This window comes from Notechis scutatus, chromosome 1, assembly GCF_049901735.1.
Source record: "Notechis scutatus isolate UNSWTSFEM ecotype Mainland chromosome 1, rNotScu1.2, whole genome shotgun sequence".
NCBI lineage: Eukaryota > Metazoa > Chordata > Lepidosauria > Squamata > Elapidae > Notechis > Notechis scutatus.
The window spans coordinates 60,258,719-60,279,425 of record NC_142009.1 but is presented as its reverse complement, the minus strand read 5'-3'; the positions used below and the strand labels follow the sequence as shown (position 1 = coordinate 60,279,425).

At 36.9% G+C, this 20,707-nt stretch overlaps 1 protein-coding gene across 4 annotated transcripts in view; it reads right to left on the bottom strand.

Annotated features, from left to right (window-relative positions):
* The window catches only part of LRFN2 (leucine rich repeat and fibronectin type III domain containing 2), a 362,212-nt gene extending 342,416 nt beyond the window's left edge, over positions 1-19,796 (bottom strand). For all 4 annotated transcript variants that reach the window (XM_087965443.1, XM_087965428.1, XM_087965436.1 and 1 more), the window contains exon 1: positions 19,137-19,796. The gene's annotated coding sequence lies outside the window, so the exon portion shown is untranslated. The remainder of the gene's footprint in view (positions 1-19,136) is intronic.
* Positions 19,797-20,707: the final 911 nt, after the last annotated feature.

Genomic DNA, 20,707 nt, shown 5'->3' with positions numbered 1-20,707 from the left:
ATTGTGTTTTTATTTAATTTGCATCTTTATTCAATTACCGTTGCTTTATTTCATTTCCATTATTGTAACTTGCCTTGAGCTCCATTTGGATTGGAAAACAGGAATATATCCTAATTCTTCTGTTAACTAATTCATTCAGGAAACTTTTTTTTTCCTGCTGCCCTGAATCTAAAGAAATTATTCCACTTCAGTGTATCAATCTTTCCAAACATGTAGACATGGAACATAATGCTTCCTGTGGCATGATTGTTTCTTTTCCTTTTTGGGGGTGTGTGTGTGTCAAAAATGGTGTATAATCAAATCCATCATGAATTATAAATAGTATCGGATGCACACATCCCAGAATCTCAGTTTTAGGATTCATAGGTGATACCTAGTTTTACTGGAATAAGATTTTCTCATTCATATAAATACAGAACACAGAATAACAGAATTGTAAGGGATCTTGGAGGTCTTCTAGTCCAACCCCCAGCTCTGGTAGAAAATCCTATACCATTTCAGACAAATATTTTTCCAATCTCTTCTTAAAAACTTCCATTGTTGAAGCATCCACAACTTCTTGAGGCAAGTTGTTCCACTGATTAATTGTTTTAACTGTCAGGAAATTTCTCCTCATTTTCTAAGTTGCTTCTCTCCTTGATTAGTTTCTTCCATTGTGTCTTGTCTTGCCTTCAGGTGCTTTGGAGAATAATTTGACTCCCTCTTCTTTGTGGCAACCCCTAAGATATTGGAACACTGCTATCATATCTCTCCTAGTCCTTCTTTTCATTAAACTAGACAAACCCAGTTCCAGCAACCGTTCTTTATATGTTTTAGCCTCCAAAAACTAATCTTTTTGCTTCTAGAGTCTCAACATTTTTTTTTCTTCATGGCAACCAGTGGATGCAGTATATAAACCAGTGATTCATTCATACTGAAACACCTTTGTATTCAAAGAGAGGGGCTTGTTCTTTTGCTGCCGATCATAAGAGCAGTCCTACTAGATAAGATAAAAATGTGTCAAGTCCAGAAGGTGGTTCCCAAGCAGAAGTCAGGAAGTAGGGTATGGATTAAACAAAAAAATATAAAGGACAAGGAAATAAAAGAGAACATCAAACAGGCATAGACTTTTTTGCTATTTTTTTTTTTTACCATTTAAGATTGAGCTTACCTTTGTTTTTTACTTGTGCCTAGCTCAGAAACCTCAAGCTATTAATGGACTGCCAGGGGCCAAGTTTGGCCAAGGCTAATGTATCCTTTATAATTAGAGATTTGTTGATCAGTTAAAAACAAACAAAAGAAGTTTCAACAAACATTTTATGACCTTGATTTTATTCTCTAAAACATCTTCAATTTGAAAAGAAAAAAATGTATGAAAAATCACAACAAATTAATGTCTCCTTTCTCCAGTCCCTGCTGTGGAATATGTCTTAGCTATTAAGAGGCTGAATTAAAATCCATCACACGGGACAGAATGTGCAATTTACTAACATACACGTCTACCTTTTAAAGTTTTTTTTTGCAGCATCACACTTAACAGAGGACCAAAATATCAGAACATCTTGTGGTATTCATGTGTTTTGACACGTCAGTGTAACACAGCTGCTGAATAATCAAGATGGAAGTGTAAAAGAGGAACTTATACTAGAAAATATGCATAATCAGTTGCAGGCCACTTCTATAGTTTAAATCCTGAAACAGAAGTTAAGAATCCCCTAAGTTTCCAGCTTTAGCAGAGTTTAACTTCCATTAAATTTGTTCAGGAACCATCATTAGCAGTGGTGGGAAGTATTTGTGGCTGAGGCTAAAAAAAAACCTCCAGCAGATGGAGAGAGACAATGATTGCCTTGACACAGTTTCCAGCAGAAAAGAGGAAGATACACATCAACTATACTAATATAGGTTCCACAGCTTATCAATTCTACCTAAATTGTGCAATGTATATATATAAACTTTTTAATATTTATAAAAATTATCTTCATAAAATTATCTAGGTATTTGGACTATGTGCAGATTATGCTCAACAATGTTGCCTGCTATCAAAGTAAAATGAAATTGGAAATAATGAATTGGTATTTAAAATCAGTAGTAAGCTGAATGAGAACTAGTACACCAAAGCGAAAGAAAGATAATTTTCAATCTCATAATCAGGGAAATGGAAGATTTGCAGTATCCTTGAAAGATCAAGCTTGTTTTTGATAGTTTCCTTTATATTCGTCTTTCTTGATAGAAAATTAGGTAAGTTTAATGACATAAAATGCCCTTTATTAGTGACTAGTGTCCACCTGAAACTGGCAAGGAACAACTGGTTGTAAACCAGTTGAGTTTGGGGTTCTTTGGTTCATGAAAAATTGCCACCTTTGATTTTGGATTGGGTTGAACTGTCCCACACAGACCCAGTCTGTAATCTGGACCCATGATTCATGCTCAAGGAGCAGGTGGCAGTCATGGCCAGGAAAGTATTTGCACAATTGCAGGTTATGTGGCACTTATGCCTTTTCCTAGACCAATAATTCCTGCACACAGCTACCCATACCCTAGTCACCTCCCTTCTTGATTATTGCAATGCACTCTACATGGAGCTATCCCCAAAAAGTATTTGGAAACTTCAATGGATTCAAAATATGGTAGCCCCCACATGGTTTTGTGCAAATCTAGATTTGCACACATGTCACTACTCTTATAGGAACTGCATTGGTTATGGATTTGCTTCCAGGTCCAATTCAAGATATTGGTTGTCACCTTTAAAGACCTAGTTTATTTGGGGCCAGGCTATTAGAAGGGCTGTCTTTCCCCAATCACATCTACTCGACCCACCAGAGCAGGAAGGCAAGATACATATGGGTCCCTACTGTTAAGATGAAGGGCCTTCTCTGTGGTGGTTTCCACCCCATCAAATAAGATTGGCTTCTAACTTGTCATCCTTTTGAAACCCCCTGAAGACATAGTTTTGCCAGCAGTTCTGGGACCCCAAGATGGTATAGGGCCCGCCAAGTGGATTATTTGATTGTTGTCCCAGGGGGGTGGGATTAATTGGGTTTTGTATGTAGGGTTTTATTTATGAAAGCCACCTGGAGTCACTGTGATTGAGTTGTGTGACCATATAAATTTTCTAAATAAATAAATAAAACCAGAATGCAATTGTTCAGATTCTAATTTTAATAACCTGATCAAATCTTATAGTCCTAACCTGGAGTCACTGTGATTGAGTTGTGTGGCCATATAAATTTTCTAAATAAATAAATAAAACCAGAATGCAATTGTTCAGATTCTAATTTTAATAACCTGATCAAATCTTATAGCCCTAATTTTTAAAGTATTTTCCTCATAGCTGGCATGTCAGAGATCAAAGAAAAATTCTGCTTTACATCCAGGAATTTTTAGGTATGTCTGGTTCCAGCTTTCATATTAGCTAGGCATCAAATCACTGCAACCTTAGTTTATTTTTAACATTCTTCTAAGCATTTCTGGCAGGTCTTTTCATGGTGGAGTCTTCTTTTATTGCTTTATGAGTATGTGGGTGTGCATTTTTTCCAAAGAAAAATATTTCAAGTTATTTTAGAATTCATTTCTAGGTTACGTATTTCTGAAGGTACTCTGCTTCATAGTCTCTATTTATCCAGACTCACATTATGGTAATTATTGACTGAAAAATCTATGCCTTTGTTGGAGTTGTCATAGCAGACAACTTATAGGCTAGCCAAGGCAGATTTGATTGAAAGCAAGTCAGAAGGACAGAAGCATTTGCATGGTTCAAAGACACACGGTGGGGAAAATGATTATTGCTTTGCAACACTCTTAGGAAAAATGTTATATAAACAAATGCATTTCTAGGTATATAGCAATAGCATTAGGCTTATACACCATCCCATAGTACTTTTACAGCTCTCTATGGGTGGTTTACAATGTCAGTATATTGCCCCCAACAATTTGGGTCCTCATTTTATCAACCTTGGAGAGATGGAAAGCTGAGTCAACATTGAGCCCCATCAGGATTGGAGTCCAGGCTGTGGGTGGAGTTTGCCTGTGGTACATCATTTTAACTATTGTGCCACAGGGTTCCTGTTGTAGCTTAGCTTCTGAGTCAGTTTGAAAAGTTCTTACAGTTAGTTATTATTTAAATAATAATAATTAAAATATCATTGGAACAAGTTTATTATGGTCTTCTTGAGCCATCTTGAGCCACGGTGGTGAAGTGGTTAGAGTGCAATACTGCAGGCTACTTCTGCTCACTGCTGGCTACCTGAAATTTGGCAGATCAAATCTTACCAGGCTCAAGGTTGACTCAGCCTTCTATCCCTCTGAGGTGGGTAAAATGAGGACCCAAATTGTTGGAGGCAATATGATAATTCTGTAAACTGCTTAGAGAGGGCTGTAAAACACTGTAGAGTAGTATATAAGTCTAAATGCTATTGCTGTTGCTATGTTCTACCCACTTGAAGATCAAGCTACTTTTGCTCACCCAAATACATCCTCCAATTTCCTTTTCATGTGAAAGACGCAAAATGTCTTGTTGGAAAAGGTCCATTTATGATGGTGTAGAGAACCTTTGCTTAGTTCCGCTTTCACTATGCTTCTTTTCACGACTACATAATTCTGAACTCTTATCAAGTGAGAAGTGAAACAGCTCCTTCCTTTTGCTGCTTTATTTTCATGATACATCACCAAGAATATTCTAAATCTGAATTTCAGGAGTGGTCTAGGGCCCAGTACCAAAGTCACTGCTGTTAACTGCACTATATTCTAAATATTTAGCAAAATTTAATCTACCACCACAAAAACCAAACTTTGTCATTTTTTTCTTCGCAGCACAAAATAGAAAGTTACTTTTTGATTCCTAAAAGAAATATTATTTTCAACGTCTGGTTTGATGTCACGGTGTGATCGGATGCGAAGAGAGGATCTCCATGAACCCAAGGGCTAAAGTCATCCTGTAGGGGTAACAAATAAAGAAGGGGCACCATGCAGGTTGTGGAGAGCAGCAGCTCTCTAGATCAGGGGTCACCAACCTTTTGGACCTCAGAGACCACCAAACTCATAATTTTAGATCCCAGGGACCACTAACCGGTTCTGTGGGCATGGCCTAATTTGTGGGTGTGGCTTGATGGCCATGTGACTGGCTGGGCATGGCTTGCATGTAAATATTATAAATATTTATATAAATATTGAATTTGTTATAAAAAAGAGCAACTTTTACCCAAAATCAGGCAAAGCAGGCAGATTGAGTTGCTCACAGAATCACAGATTCATTCAGACATCTATCTATCTGCCATTGGCTAGCTCAGTCTGTCACATAAAATTTGCTAGCAAGCAAACTCACAAAATTAACTCACAACACACCATGCATGTAAATATTGAATTTTTTATTTAAAAAAAGAGCAACTTTTACCCAAAATCAGGCAAAGCAGGCAGATAGAGTTTCTCACAGAATCACAGATTCATTCAGACATCTATCTATCTGCCATTGGCTAGCTCAGTCTGTCGCATAAAATTTGCTTGCAACCAAACTCACAAAATTAACTCACAACACACCATGCATGTAAATTTTGAATTTTTTATTTAAAAAAGAACAACTTTTACCCAAATTCAGGCAAAGCAGGCAGGTTGAGTTGCTCACAGAATCATTCAGTGATCTATCTGCCATCGACTAGCTCAGTCTCTCAAATTTGCTTGCCATGAGTCTGCACTGAATTTGCTTGCAAGCAAACCTTCAGTACTAAAGGAGGTTCAGCTGTGCTGAGCCAAAGATCTAAATAGCTAGAAAGCAAGAAATCCAACCATTTCCTGCTTCCTAGCTAATCTAAATCTCCTGGCACAGCAGAACAGATGATGGTCGGAAAAAGGAAAAATAGCAGTTTAACAGGCAAGTTTACCAGATAAGGAGTAAGTGGGCGGGTAGGGTTCCCACGGGCCATGTGGGCAGCCTTGTGTTTCTGCGCAGCCTGGATTAATTGCTTTGTGGGGATGCTCTGGGGGTGAGATTTCTCTGCGGCCCACCAAAATTTTCTCATGGCCCACCAGTGGGCAGCGGCCCACTGGTTGGTGACTGCTGCTCTAGATGGACCCAGGGATTCCCTCCCATTCAGCAATGAAGAGGAGAGGCAGCCATTATGTCTCCTGTGAAGCTGAGGCAGCCAAAGAAACAAAGAAAGTGCTGGAGCAGTGTAGAAAAACAGTGATTGGAACTGGGTGAGGTGACTCTTTTTTTACCTAGAACTTAACTCCGAAGAAAATAAACCCTGGAAAAGGACTCTTTGAAATACTTGTCAAAGCAGTGATTAATTACAGAGAGAAGAATTATAGACTGCAGGGAAAAAGGTACTAAAGGAAGAATGCAAAATCCTTAAAATACAGAAAGATTGGATCTCTAAATTTTATTGGCGATATTTTGGTAAGGCATTTTAAAATGCTGGAACCACTTGTTTGATTACTGACTATTTGTAAAAAAGTGGAAATAAAGATTGGTCATTTGTGCAATGTTGAAATCTAAGCTGAAGGTAGCATCCCCTGGTAAATGGAATATTTACTAAACTCCTACAACCTTGGGAAGTACTGATAAGACAAAGATATAGAAGTGGATCTACAAAACACCTGGAGGTCTGCTGTGTTATTTACTGTGCAGAAGTGGTATTCAGCGGGTTCTGACCAGTTCTGGAGAACTGGTAGTGGACATTTTGAGTAGTTTGGAATACCATCTCTGACTGGCCCCATCCTCATCTATTCTCTACTCCTAAGTCCCAGCTGATCAGCTGGGATTTCTTTTGTTGCCTTGCACAGGAGAATGGAGCTGGAAAACAGGTTAGTGGGGTGGGGAGGGAATGATGATTTTGCAGTATCCTTCCTCTGCCATGCCCAACAAGACAAGCTACACCCAACAAGTCATGCCCACAGAACAGGTAGTTAAAATATTTGAATCCCACCACTGCTTTATGGTTACTGGAGGCTTAATTATGAAAGTATGAAGACATTTAAAGCAAATGATTTTCAAATACTATGACTGAACTTACAAAATGGATTTAAGGAGATATTTGGAAATCTTCCTGGATCATTAACATTAATTGTGGGATACAAAGAATTATAACTATTGCATCCCCCTGAGGAGCAACACCAGGACTGTACACACGGTTTGTAAGTTGGCTTTTGGAGGCTATAGATAATTGAGACTCTGGGGAGGTGGCAGACTGCTGACAGGCTATTTGGCAATATTTGGACATATGTTGGACATATATCTTGGACAAGATGTTGCAACAGAGGGGGTGATGACTGGATTTCAAAAAGAAATAGTGTTATGCTTCAAAGTATTTATGATACTTTGACAAAGAATCACAGGGATGATGAAAAGATTTAATGCAGGACAATCTGGGGAAATCAGATAATGTTTAACAAGGGACAACAAATAAATATCAGGAAACACGGGAAACAGTGGAAATAACAGAATGACCAGAAGAAAAAAACAGACCAGATGAAGCAACAAGGAGAACAAAAAAAAAAAAAAAGAGAGAGAGAGAGAGAGAAGACAATAAAGGCTTATGAACCAAATCAGGGACAATATAGATTAAGAGACAAAAAAAATGGGAATGGATAAAAAGAAATACATTTTTAAAGAGAAGATAGGGGCTTGGGCAGACCCCCTGGAGAGGTGGCAGCAAAAGATAGAAGAGATAGAAGAAATGTTCGGGTTAAGTAGGAAAGATGTAGACAAAGACAAAGACCGAAGGGAGGAGTTAGGGAGGCAAGCCAAAAAATAATGAATAAGAATTGGAATACTAATGAGAACAAAAGATGATGGTTAGAAAGGGAACGTTGTTTAATATAAGATTGGTATTATTGAAAGCTAGAACAGAAGTAGAAATAAGATTAAGGGGGATATTATTATATAATATACTAAAAGTAATAGTTAGATGTAAAGATTAGATGTTGGAAGATTGCACCATTATGAATGTCTAAATAATATTATGATTGTTATTAGAATGGTGTACCAAAATACTGAACAACTAAACAATGAAGGACCATATTCTAATACAAATATGTATAAGAACACCATAATTCCATAAGTATGATTAATGTAATAAATATTTTTAATATTTAGAGGTAGAATATTATATAATATAATATAATTTTATTATACATATTTTTATATAACATACTAAAAGTAATAGTTAGATGTAAAGATTAAATGTTGAAAGATGGTAATACGTACGTTTAAACAATATTGTGATTGTTATTAGAATGGCGCATAAAATATTGAACAACTAAACAATGAAGGAACACACTTAGATAAATATATATAACATTATAACTACATAGGTATCATACCTATGTATGTATTTTACTAACATTACTAATGTAACAAACATCATTAATATTATTATTATTTGTTCTTAAATGAATGACTCTCAGATACCTCACTGTTCATGTAATGTATATTTTTTTAAAAAAAATTTTTTTAAAGAAATATTATTTTCAACTTTAATATAAGTATTGGGACAAGAATTTCAGTATACTTTGTTGACTTCTCAGCACAACATAAAAACATTTAAAAAAGAAAAGAAACAGTTTATTACTCATTTACTTTCAGTCAACTTCCTCTTTAATCCACTTTTCTTTTCTTGTTAGCACCAGATGCTTACATATCTGGAACACACAAACCTAGCTTCTTATTTTGCAGCCAATCAGATGATAATCTTCAGGATTTTCTGGCTATTCCAGGAACCATCTCCTTATCTTATCTAGTTTAACACAATCAATGTGACATCACAACACCTGTTGAGAGGATTAGAGGCTGGCTATTACTAAAGCACTTACCCCAAGTGGCCTTTTCAACAGCTTCTTATTAATCTAGTTATCACTACCTCTTCTTCCAACATCCAAAATTGCTGTTCCTGTTTTATCTACTGTGCCAGATTTAAACAAGCAATGTTGATAGAAGAATGGAGAGATTCAGCATCACAAAAGGTTCACTTGCTTTCCAGTTTATGAGCTGATACTTTGCCATTTGAAATTCTTAGACTACCAAATGATCAATGCACTTTCCAAAGCCCCTATAAAAATGGGTCTCATTTATTTTAAATAATAAGAAGGAAAACAATGGGATTTAATGTTAATGATATAGAAATTCAATTACATTTGTGTTGGATCTGGCTGTACCTCCTTTTTGGAGCATAGTCTCTCTAGCATTCCATTCAAAGACAAGTATACTCTTGACCCAAAGAAGCTGTGCAGTTCCATTTTAGGATAACAATAGCTGGATGATACACATTATAATATCTTCAACCAGACAATGCGGTCATGGCAATTCATAAGATGCAAACCATCTACATTGGCAGTAAAAACCTTTATGTATCATTTTAAAAAATATATAATTTATACACAAGTATAAAGGATAATTCGAACAACAACTGTGATGACCCAGAGTGTAACACAAATGTAACAAAATCCAAAAAGTAAATAAATGTCCTTTAATGCCTCCAACTTGGCCCCACTGCTCAATAAGTCTCAGAGATAAAACATACTCAAAAATAGTCTTCAAAAGAAAGCAATACAGTCTGAACTTAATGAGCAGATAGAGATGAAATAAAAAAAAAAAACCTACAATGACAAAATTTCCACAATGGAACAGGATAAGTAATTACCAAATTCAAGGAGATAACAAGGCACAGTCTGTTGGAAGGAGGCCAACCAAGATAACTTCAACCCAAGATAAAACATGCTTTGCTTCTGGCAACGCTGTGTTGTAATCGTCTCTTTTATATACTAATCTCCCCAGTTGCAACCAATGAGGAGGATCATGGCCATCTCCTCTCTTGCAAGCCAAGTTGTTGCCTTCTCTGTTCCTCCCTGCATGTCCTAGGATGCAGAGGGGATGGGCCTTGTTCTTCCTCTGACTGCCCAGCCGGCCTCTGCCCTTCCCCAGCCTCCTCCACAACCTCCAGAGCCACACCTCCACTCCACGCTGTTCCTCCTCTCCCTCAGAGTCCAACTCTACCAAGGGCATGACAACAGATTTCTTTTCCCTTCTAACAAAATGGATATTCTTGCCTGGAAAGAGGAGGAGCCAACATAAGTCCTGGAACTGCCATAATCCCAAAGTTGCCTTGTGGTGAGATGGGTGGCAAAACATTTTAATAAATAAATAAATGATGCCTTATCATTGTCCAAGATCTTGAACTAAATGAAAGCTTCCCCAGTATTCCAGACTCAAACCATAATTCCTTTACAGAAACCCAAATGTTTTCTTTAATTGTATTGGAAACCAAGAAAGGACTATAATTTCTTGTTTAACACCTCATAGAAATGAAGGACATTTATGACAAGAGTAATTACTGGAGGTTAGGAAATTGGTTTTTTTTCCAAGTCAGTGTTGACTCCCGATGACTTTCTGGATTAGTGTCAGCAATTTTCTTGGCAAGGTTTTTTTTGGGGGGAAGTGATTTGTCATTGCTTCCTTCTAGGGTTGAAAAAAAGTGACTGGCTCAAAGTCACCATGGATTTGTGACTAAAGCAAAACTAGAACTCACAGCTTCTTGGATTCTAGCCCGGTACATTAACTACTATACCAAACCAGCTCTCTATTAGCGAATGGTGCTCGCCAATTTTTAAATAAGTAATTGTGAGGCAAGTCTTCTTTTAAGGGATGATCAATAATGAATTTCTGAAAATAAATAGATAGAATTGCCATGAATGCTGATAGTCATAATTGTGAGAGTCAACCTGCCATGTTTTAGATGCTTGATTAGCAAGAACAGCATTTAAACTCTACAGAATGCAGATGGCTTGGTGGGCTGTAAAATCTCCAGTCAGAGGTGGTATTTACCGGTTCTCAAAATTTCCGCTACCAGTTCTCCAGAACTGGTCAGAACCTGCTGAATACCACTTCTGGGTCAGTCCTAGAGGAGATCAACCCTGACTGCTCTTTAGAAGGGCAGATCCTGAAGATGAAACTCAACTACTTTGGCTACCTAATGAGAAGGAAGGACTCACTGGAGAAGAGCCTAATGCTGGGAAAGATTGAGGGCAAAAAAAGGAGACGACAGAGAATGAGGTGGCTGGATGGAGTCACTGAAGCATAGAGCTTAAATGGACTCCAGAGGATGGTAGAGGACATGAAGGCCTGGAGGAATGTTGTCCATGGGGTCGTGATGGGTTGGACATGACTTTGCAGCTAACAACAACAACATCCAGACTCTTTCTGGAGTTAGATGGCTTCTAAATAAAACCAAATCTATTCTAATCAAGCAATCAATCAATCTGTTAAATGGATGTGGAGATAAGGGTTGGTTGGGTGAAGAAAGGTAAAGTATTATCAAAGTAAAGCATGCATGAGAAGAAATGGAGTGGTGAAAATGCTATGCAGAAAGTAAGAAAGAAAGCTGTGTGATGTCCCCTTTTTATTTAATATATACAATTGTATAAGGAATTATTGGGGCAACAGAGTTATGTTGCTTATGGGTATGAATATGCATACATTTTTGTATGCAGAAGATGCCATGTTGTTGCTTGGGAACATACACACACACATACATATGTGTGTGTGTGTGTGTGTGTGTGTGTGTGTGTGCACATGTAGACAGAGAGCAAGTATGTGAATTTGTATACCTTGGCAGAATGCTTACTAAAGATGTAGGGATAACATTTTCAGATGCAGAAACACTAGTAGTCAGGTAATATGTAGCATATGATCTGTTACAAGTAACAAATGTCAAAATAAGAGAAAATGGATTTGTAATGGAGTGTGCATTTGCTTTATTTGGTGTATGGAACTAAAAACTGGGAATATTATGAGAAATAATGAAGTAAGCTGAATGTAGTCAATAGATTACTTAAAGAAGTAACTGTGATAAATCAAGATATAAAGCGTATGAATGAATAAGTATTGAAAAAAAATGAAAGCAAAATTGGGTCAAGGGGAAGAATTAGAAAATTTGGACTGAACTTCTGAGAAAGAGATGAGAAGCCTAAAGAGCAAAAAAGAAATATAAGCATTGGTGCATCCATGTGGGGAAAGCAAGAATATTTCCTTTAGTTTATTTTTGTCTTTAATCCTTTGGCTTATTGTTTCTTACTTTTTTTTCCTTCAAAATATCACTTTGAAAGATAATGAATATAATACATGTATGTAACACATCTACACACATTTATCAGCTAATGATAGTTGTTGCATTTCCAGCTTGAAATTACTGTTATCAAGGAAATTCTACAAAGAAGGGCAACCTTGCTGGTCATAAAACAGCAAAATTATTTTTAAAACACTGCCTTCTTCTTTTCCTTCTGAAATAATGCTAGTTAAAAAGGAGGGAATAGAACAGAAAACATAGCATATTTTCTAAATAGCATGTTTTCCCATGCAGCATTTTGGAGGCTGTTTAGTAACATGTTTATATCTGCTTGTGTCATGCAGGCCATTGGCAATCTTCCAAACTGAAGGTAATTCAAGTTATTACAATGAGCAAAAAACCCAGTGACAACTCTCTTATTGCAATCTGGATTTAGGGAAGGATAGGAAGTGACAGCTGGGGCTAGGTTAAAAGCTTTGCAATATTATAGTCAATAGTATTGTCTAGTTTTTTCCCCCTTTAATTCCTTTTATACTAGTAAAATGCTGCTGTATACAGCTGATAGTCATTGTAATAAAATATTTTAGCTGAATATCATAAAAGGCATATACTATCTATGTTCCATTCTTTTTTGTTTTTACTTCTTGTTTCATATATCTAAACATTTCTAGACCATTCTCCATTGTCTATGGAGATTCTCAGTCATCCAGGGTATGGTTATCCCAAAGGTATTTTTTTCAAGAGGCAGTTGGACTTTCTGACATCTTTTTCTTTGAAGATGTTTCACTTTTCATCCAAGAAGTTTCTGGAGCTTTGACTAGATAGTAGGGAATGGAAGGATTTTTTTTCATTCTTTTAGCGAGTTGTTTGGGCCACCTGGAGGTTTATCTGTGTCCTCAGGGTCACCTGAGTGGTGAAATTAGATGTGGAGCTTTATTGGAACTGTTGAAAGGACTGTGTTGTAGTTTGGAGATAGATGATATAGATCCCCCCCCCTCTGTTGAGAGAGGGCTGTTCAGTTTTATTATAGATGGTCTCTTTAATCCCTTTTTCCAACCAGTGGTCCCCTCTGTCCAAAATGTGGACTTTGCTGTCTTCAAAAGAATCGCCTCTGTCTTTTAAATGAAGATGGACTGCTGAATCTAGTCCTGATGGGTTTGTTCTCCTATGTTGTGTCATTCTCCATTCTTCTTTATTCTATCCATACTTCCATGATCCCCTCTATCTAACCTACTGCTCATTATTAGTTCCTAAGAAGCTCACCTAAAGTTAGCCAAAGAACCTTGCAGTTCATTCATCCACTCCAAGGACAATCAGACAAAATTTGTTGTTGTTGTGATGGTGCCCCATTCTGACATGAGAATAGTGCCTGCAAATGCTGCCACTAACCAATGGAGTCACAATATAAATACTGAAACATTCCCAACATTTAGATATCACTGATTTTGCTGCCACAAATGAATTTCCTGTTACTGTACCTATTTATTAAACCTTATTGTATTTTGAAACCTTAACTCATGTACGTTCATTAAGATTTTTTCCTCTTTAGTAGAAACTCAACTGAAAAGGATGAAAGAAAAGTTTTCTTGATGATTTTAACTGAAATGCCTTGATATGTAAGGCTGTGTTCTCTATTCAATTGCCAACATTTGGCCAGCCTCTGGTGGGCTCAGAAGCAAGAATCAACCTTGGATATTACTTAAATAAGGGATAACCTTGGAATTGAATGACTGTTGATTAGATTGGAAAATAAAAAACCAACCAGAAGTTGGAAATGATAAACCAACATCATAATACTGTCAAAATAAACCCTTGCCATCACCCCAAGCTCAGCTCAAGGCAGTCTTTACAGCTGAACAATCTTCTTGTTTAAATAGGTACTTATTCTCTTCAGAATTTAAATTTTATCCGATGCTCTATTTTTGAAACAATATCTGTCCTTATTATGTAACCCTTCTTCAAATTGTAGTTGTTATTGTATGCCTTATATTAGTTTTAATTGGATCATATGTTGTAGGATGGAATATACATTTTTGTATATTTTGTTGGAGGATGGAATATACATTTTTATCTAAAGAAGTAAATATTCCAAAACAAAGAATAAAATGAATAAAGGAGATTATCTTTAAAAGCTCTTTCATATCAATTAGACTTTTTTTAAAAAAAAAAAATACTGATATTATATAATCAAAACTTGTAATAATTAGCTTACTTTCAGGCTGGCCTTATAAGAAAGAGCTGGAATTTCATACTACAGGGTATCCTTCCCCAATCTGATATTTCCTTAATTTGTCAGACTTCAAATTTTTCTCACCATATTTCATGAAAATAATAAGAATTAAAGTTCTCTGTCAACTGGAGGGGCATCGTGTTGGGAAAAGCTGCCTTAGATGCTCTCAAATAACTATTACACTTATGAATATTCAGTATGCCCCATTGTTATCACTAGAGACATTAGAAAATTGACATACTTTTTAATAAGCCACTAGAATTTGATAATATAAACAAGTTTTCATAATCTAAGTTCCCAGAGGTCTTTCATGCATGGGAGCATTTGGATCTTGTTTATTAATATTAGAAAAATGTTTGGTCTATACCCTTTTTTATTATTTACATGGGGCATTTTTTTCATTCCCTTTCACTTTTCCAGCCATACATCTTATAAAACATAGCCCTGAATGGCTCTTAGAAATAACAAAACCATTGTCATGGCATTATTGTGTTACTATTTCTTACTAATTTACATGTTCTATGTATTGTATTTATTTATTTATTTATCAAATTTATATGTCTGTGCCTCTAATAGTGTGATGGTTATGTTTAAATGTATCATGGCAGATTATGTAAAATCAGGTATTTCTTTAGGTCTCTCAATAACAAGTAAAAAAATAAAACATTAATGACATTCTGCTACACCACATGCTCTGCCATTTTCTATATGTAGTCATTTCCAAAGAATAGGAATTCTACCAAAAGTCTATTGGCCAAGCTGAAATTAGCTGATTGCAATATATTCTTTCATTATTTTTCCACTCATTTTCAGTGCATTCATGTTCTCTAGTAATTTTTAAAACCTTAATGTGTTCTTAACCTTAAGTATTTAAAGCAATTCATTCAATGAATATCAACATTTAGATATCATGGATTTATGATGCAAACATGATATATTGTGAATACTGTGATTCCAAACATTTTTTGCCTCACTTCAAGTCACCATGGAGCAGAGATGGAGGACATCTCATAATAGCATGTTGAAAATGACATTATCATTCATTCCAGGATACTGGTAATGTGCCAGAGAACATTCTGTATGTTTCAGCTCCCATACCCAATACCAGTACTAATAGTTTCTTCTCCTAATTGTGTATTCTCCTTTGTTTTCTATCTTTTCTATACTGTCAAACATGACAGTACTTCTCCCATATTATTTGTTCGATTGTTTGTTTGTTTGTTTGTTTGTTTGTTTGTTTGTTTGTTTAGATTTTTTGGTTGCCCAATTCTAGTAGACTTGATATGGACTCTTATAGAATCTTCTGAAATCAAACATGTCTGCAGGATGAATAACAAAGTCACTAAACAATATGAAGGATTTACGGTTTTTAATTATAAGATTTGTATGGCTGCCCATCTAAAAATACAAGTCTGGGTGATTCACAACAACAATAAAAGCTCAAATAATAAACACCCTAAAACACAAATAAACACAAAGCTGGGCACATCAGTCACTCTTTGGAATGCCCCATAACCAACTCCAGACATCCTTACTCAATCCCAGTATTTCGGTTGAAAACCAGATATTGATGGCCTTGTGAAAGGCTAAAAAGGGTGGGAGTCTTCTGAATCATTGAATGAAGGAAGGTTCATAAGGCTGGGGATGTCATGGAAAAGAAACAGTTCAGAAATCCCACTAGATTGCAAAATTTCAGGGAAGGGATCTGGAATGTGCTATCATATGCAATCTGCTAGGATGGATAGATACTCTCAGTGAGCTCTATAAGTATTAATGTGGTTTATTTCATATCTAACCATCTGTCCACAGAAAGATTCCCTTGAATCAGTGATTTTGCCAAAATATTTTAGGGTAAATTTTATACTTGTGCATTGGATTTGGAGCTCATATTTCAGTTGTTTTTTTCCAAATTATGTTCTGTAACCATAAATCTATTTACAAGCCATTGATGACAAAGGAATATTTGGAAACTCCTTGTTCCATTTTCATTAGCTGAGTCTGCCACATTTGCTAATGGTAATTAAAGTTGTACTTTACAACCTTTCAAATTCAGTTTTTCCCAGATCAGTTCTGAATATCTCAAAGTACCAAGGCTATCACAGTTTGCCTGCACCTATTTTTTTTTTTACCCAGAAGCCTCTTGTCCATGTTAGCACATCATAATTACCATGAATTTCTTTCCATTCTTTGAGATAAAGCTGGGTGTTATAGGTATAGAAAAAGGAGCATAGAAACATCTGGTTCCTCCCTTCCCCTCCTTTTTCTGAAAAAATCCTTCCTTCTATCCTCTCCTGGTGGAAAAATGGTGTTCAAGATTATCAGTCCACTGTTTTTTCAGTCCAATCTATTGGCAACAAGCAAAGAGAAAGAAAAATACAACCTCTACCATGAGGACTGGAATATGATTGTTTGGATGTAATTTCCAGCCTCCAACAAGTGGCATTTCACCAAAATTCCTCCCTGTCCAGAATAAGGCATAAACACCTCATTTTAAAAATCAGTGGCTGGGTTGATGGCCCTCAGTAAGGAGGCAGTGGAGGTGTCAGCTCAAGTGACACAGAAAGAGAGACAGAAACTTCTGGAAAAAAATCCGAAATGAACCCTTCCTATTTTTTCTAAGGGAAACATCAGCAATTATATTCAACATTCAAATTCAATTGAGCGTTTATAAATCGTAGCAACAGGGGTGATGGATCAGGCAAAGCTGAGGGAAGGAGCAGGAAACAAGTGGTGATTACTCTCTCTAGTGTGGATAGGATCTCCATACGCATTGCAAAATTAATCTGCCTAAAACTACAGCTGGGTGTCAACATTACATATATATTTTTTGGTCACAGCCATGAGAAGGTAACCTCAGAATTAAGTTAGCAATATGAAAGATGCCAGCTCGGACAGCAACAAATGCTTGCCCTATGGAAGTGTGTGCTTTTGTATGTGTACACATGCATGTGATTTATTATTATTTTTTAACCACAACGACCTTTCTATTACTAATTTTCAGGAAGCCAGCGTCTGCCTTTGCTTTGCTGTCTGTTTTCACAAGATGGTTCAGACTACAGAGTGATGCATCCAAATACAAATAGTCATAACTTGTTATGAATTCCACAGTAAGGCAATAAGATCATTAGGCCAACTCAAAAAGTGACAAAATATTAAGCATGTTTTTTTTCAGTTTTCATAATCAAGAAGACAACCAGCAAACAATAAATAAAAAGAGGGGACAAGTGACTGATATTCAAGATTTACCCACTGTCTCAAGATAAAAAGAGGGTAGAGCTGCAGATATTTGTTTCATGTTCTACCAAGTGCTCTGGAGCTTTCAGTGGATACCTAGGATGTCTGGGTTAAAAACAGCTATCTTCACCATTACACAAAATGTACAGGGAACAAGAAAAGTAAGGGGAAAGTAAACAAAAAACCAATAAAAGCTGTATCCCACTTGCTGGCACTTTTATCACTTCCTCAGACCATCTTCACAACAACGATTTGTACAAACATTAGCATTTCCATGGTAAAACATTTGCTGTCCAATGAAATGAGAGGTACCAGAGATGTTCCATAATATCCCTGAGGTGGGAGCATGTAGGGCCATCTCTTGGACTTTTGTATGGCACTGTATATAACATAGCACATATTGGACGTACAGCACATTTCAGCAAACTATTCTTGATGTAATCTTCTGGCTTTCTTTCTTTCTATGAGAGTAGAAAAAAGTTGCTCATAAACATTTAGTCCTATTCCTGGATAGGAAATTACACTTTTTTAGCATTTCCAGAAACTGAAAATTATCTCATAGTTCTCATAGTTCTCAGAGTTCAATTTTTCTGTAAAATGGTTTGATCAAAAAACCCAAAACATTTTCATTTTGTATCAATTTAGGAATACAGACAGGAAAGTAGCTGCACTGTTTCACACGTTCAAAAGCTTTGCAGAAGTCATAAATGCATATCCATCCCAAGATAATAATATCATACCTTTATTTTGATTCTATAGCACCATTTTTTATATATATATATACTGAGTAAATGGGGGAGGGGCAGAGGTGGGGCAGGCCTACCCTGCCAAGAAACTAAAGGAATCTTCCCATTTCAATTTGTCATATTATCTCTGATCTCCACTGCCTTTGCTACCCATTTCTTCTGGGGAATTGTAAACATCAGATGACGCTGGACTAAGATGTTCATGACACGTTCTGTGAGGTTCTTCATCTCCTTTGGCAGTTCTAGGAAATAGATCCCATAGAGAATGTCTCATTTTATAGGACCTTAAGGTCGTGCCGATGTAGGAGGATAAGAAAGGAATCCACTCACCTGACCTGTGTTATTCCCTTTTTGCCTCTCATTGTCAGCTGTCATGTTGCTTCAACTTCCATTTATCTCTATGACATTTCCCAAGATCTTCCATCCTTGAAGTGTACATTTCCATATACAGTGGAGTTTATCTGCATAGCAAAGTTCTTAGCTTTGCAGGATTTTCCTTCCCTGTCAGATCTATTCCTGGGTGGCTTTCTCAAATTTCTCCTCCTTTCTTTTCCTAACAATCCTCTTTTTAACAGAGTAGGACTAATCTTCCTATTTTCCTCTTCCTAATTCTTATTTATTTCTAATTCACTCCAACAACATTTTCCTTTTCTATCATAAGCTTGAACAATATGTCAAAGCACAATATGTCTTAGCCCCCTTTTCACCCAAAAAGGGAACGGAAAACATTTCTTCTCTCACACCATAATGTTGGTTATCAAGGTTTTAAATTCCGAAGAAATAAAGTTACACCTTCCCCCCAGTGTTTTTCCAATCTATCTCAAAAGCCGTCTCTGATATTAGAAAAACAATTTACATTTTACAAATAGTGGTAGTTTCATAATAAACTCTTACCTTTGAGGAATCACATTTATCCTTGGTTCGGTAAGTCAATTTCTGGAAGAAATTTAGTTCTTCTTGCTATGCCATTCATCCATTCCCTCCTGCTCCAGGCAAAGACATAAAATAATCTTTTTTTTAAATCCTTAGTCAATCTAGTAATACAAAAATGAAGAAACCTTGGCAGATGGAATTTGATTCAGTGTAGTCCAAACAACAGAATCCTTGAGACTCCTTACTCAGAAATATCCAAAGCACCAAAAAAAAAAGGAGGATTAAAAAAAAAAAGAGGGAGAATAGAAAACCAGTGTCTGTGTGTGTGAGCGTGCAAGAAAGAAAGTGAATAAACTTGTTTTCTGTTGTTGTTTTCAAAAGACTTGTTTTGAATGACTGAGCGCAGCAGCCTGCAGGCTTTTCAAGCAGCTGGATCCCATGACATCCCGGGGTATCACAAGCATGTGGGTTGAGCAAGTCTTCAAGTTCATGTTAGCAGGAACCTTGCTTTGGTGTAGATGTACATATGTATGTAAGAGGAAAAGGTGGAAGGATTACCCTCCCACACATGCACACATACACGCATGCACAAAGAGAAGTACGGGGGAGAAAAAGCAGAAGGCGGTGAGGGGGGAAACGCGGCAGATTGGAATGATCTCATAAAGTGCTCTAGATGGCAGAGCCTCACCGGCTTGTAAAACAAGCTGTGTGAAAGTGGGAGGAGGAAGAGAGAGGGGGGGTGGGGTGGAGAGAATCCACCCTCGCAAGCAGCTCGAGCTATTCTGCTCTCACGTCTCCTGATGCTGTGGCACAGAAAGAGGATCTGTGCAGCAAAAACACATCCATGTAGGGAGGGATGTTTGGATGGATGGATGGATGGATGGATGGATGGAAGGAAGGAAGGAAGGAAGGAAGGAAGGAAGGAAGGAAGGAAGGAAGGAAGGAAGGAAGGAAGGAAGGAAAAGAGAGGGAGGGAGAGATGGGAGGAGAAAGACAGAGTAGGAAGGAGGGAGAGAGAGAAAGTGAAAGAAAGAGAGGGAAAGAGGAAGAGGGAAAGAAAGAAAGAAAGAAAGAAAGAAAGAAAGAAAGAAAGAAAGAAAGAAAGAAAGAAAGAAAGAAAGAAAGAAAGAAAGGGAATGGAGAAGTCAGGGGAGAAGGAAAGGGGATGTTAGAGTTAATCCACATCCCCCAAACTCTTTGACTCCAAAGGCAGCAGCCTGCCAGTTTTCTCTCAATCTCGGTGTTCAAAGGAAGAGAAGACTCTCTGCTGTAAAAAGAGAGTCTGCCAGGCAGACTAGCAGGCTCCAGATGGAGTAGGGAGAAGCATCAGCAGGAAGCTTGTCCCTTTTTTGTAACGGGGGAGAGGGGAGAGGGAGGGAGGGAGAGAGGGAGAGAGAGAGAGAGAGAGAGAGAGAGAGAGAGAGAAGCCTGTTGTAGATACTAAAGAGGAACATCCTTTTCATGAACAGTTAAAAAAATGATGAAAAAAATGCTAAAATGATGATGATGATGATGATTATGATTATGATGATGACGACAACAACAACTATTATTATTATTATTGTTGTTATCATCATCATCATTATCATCAT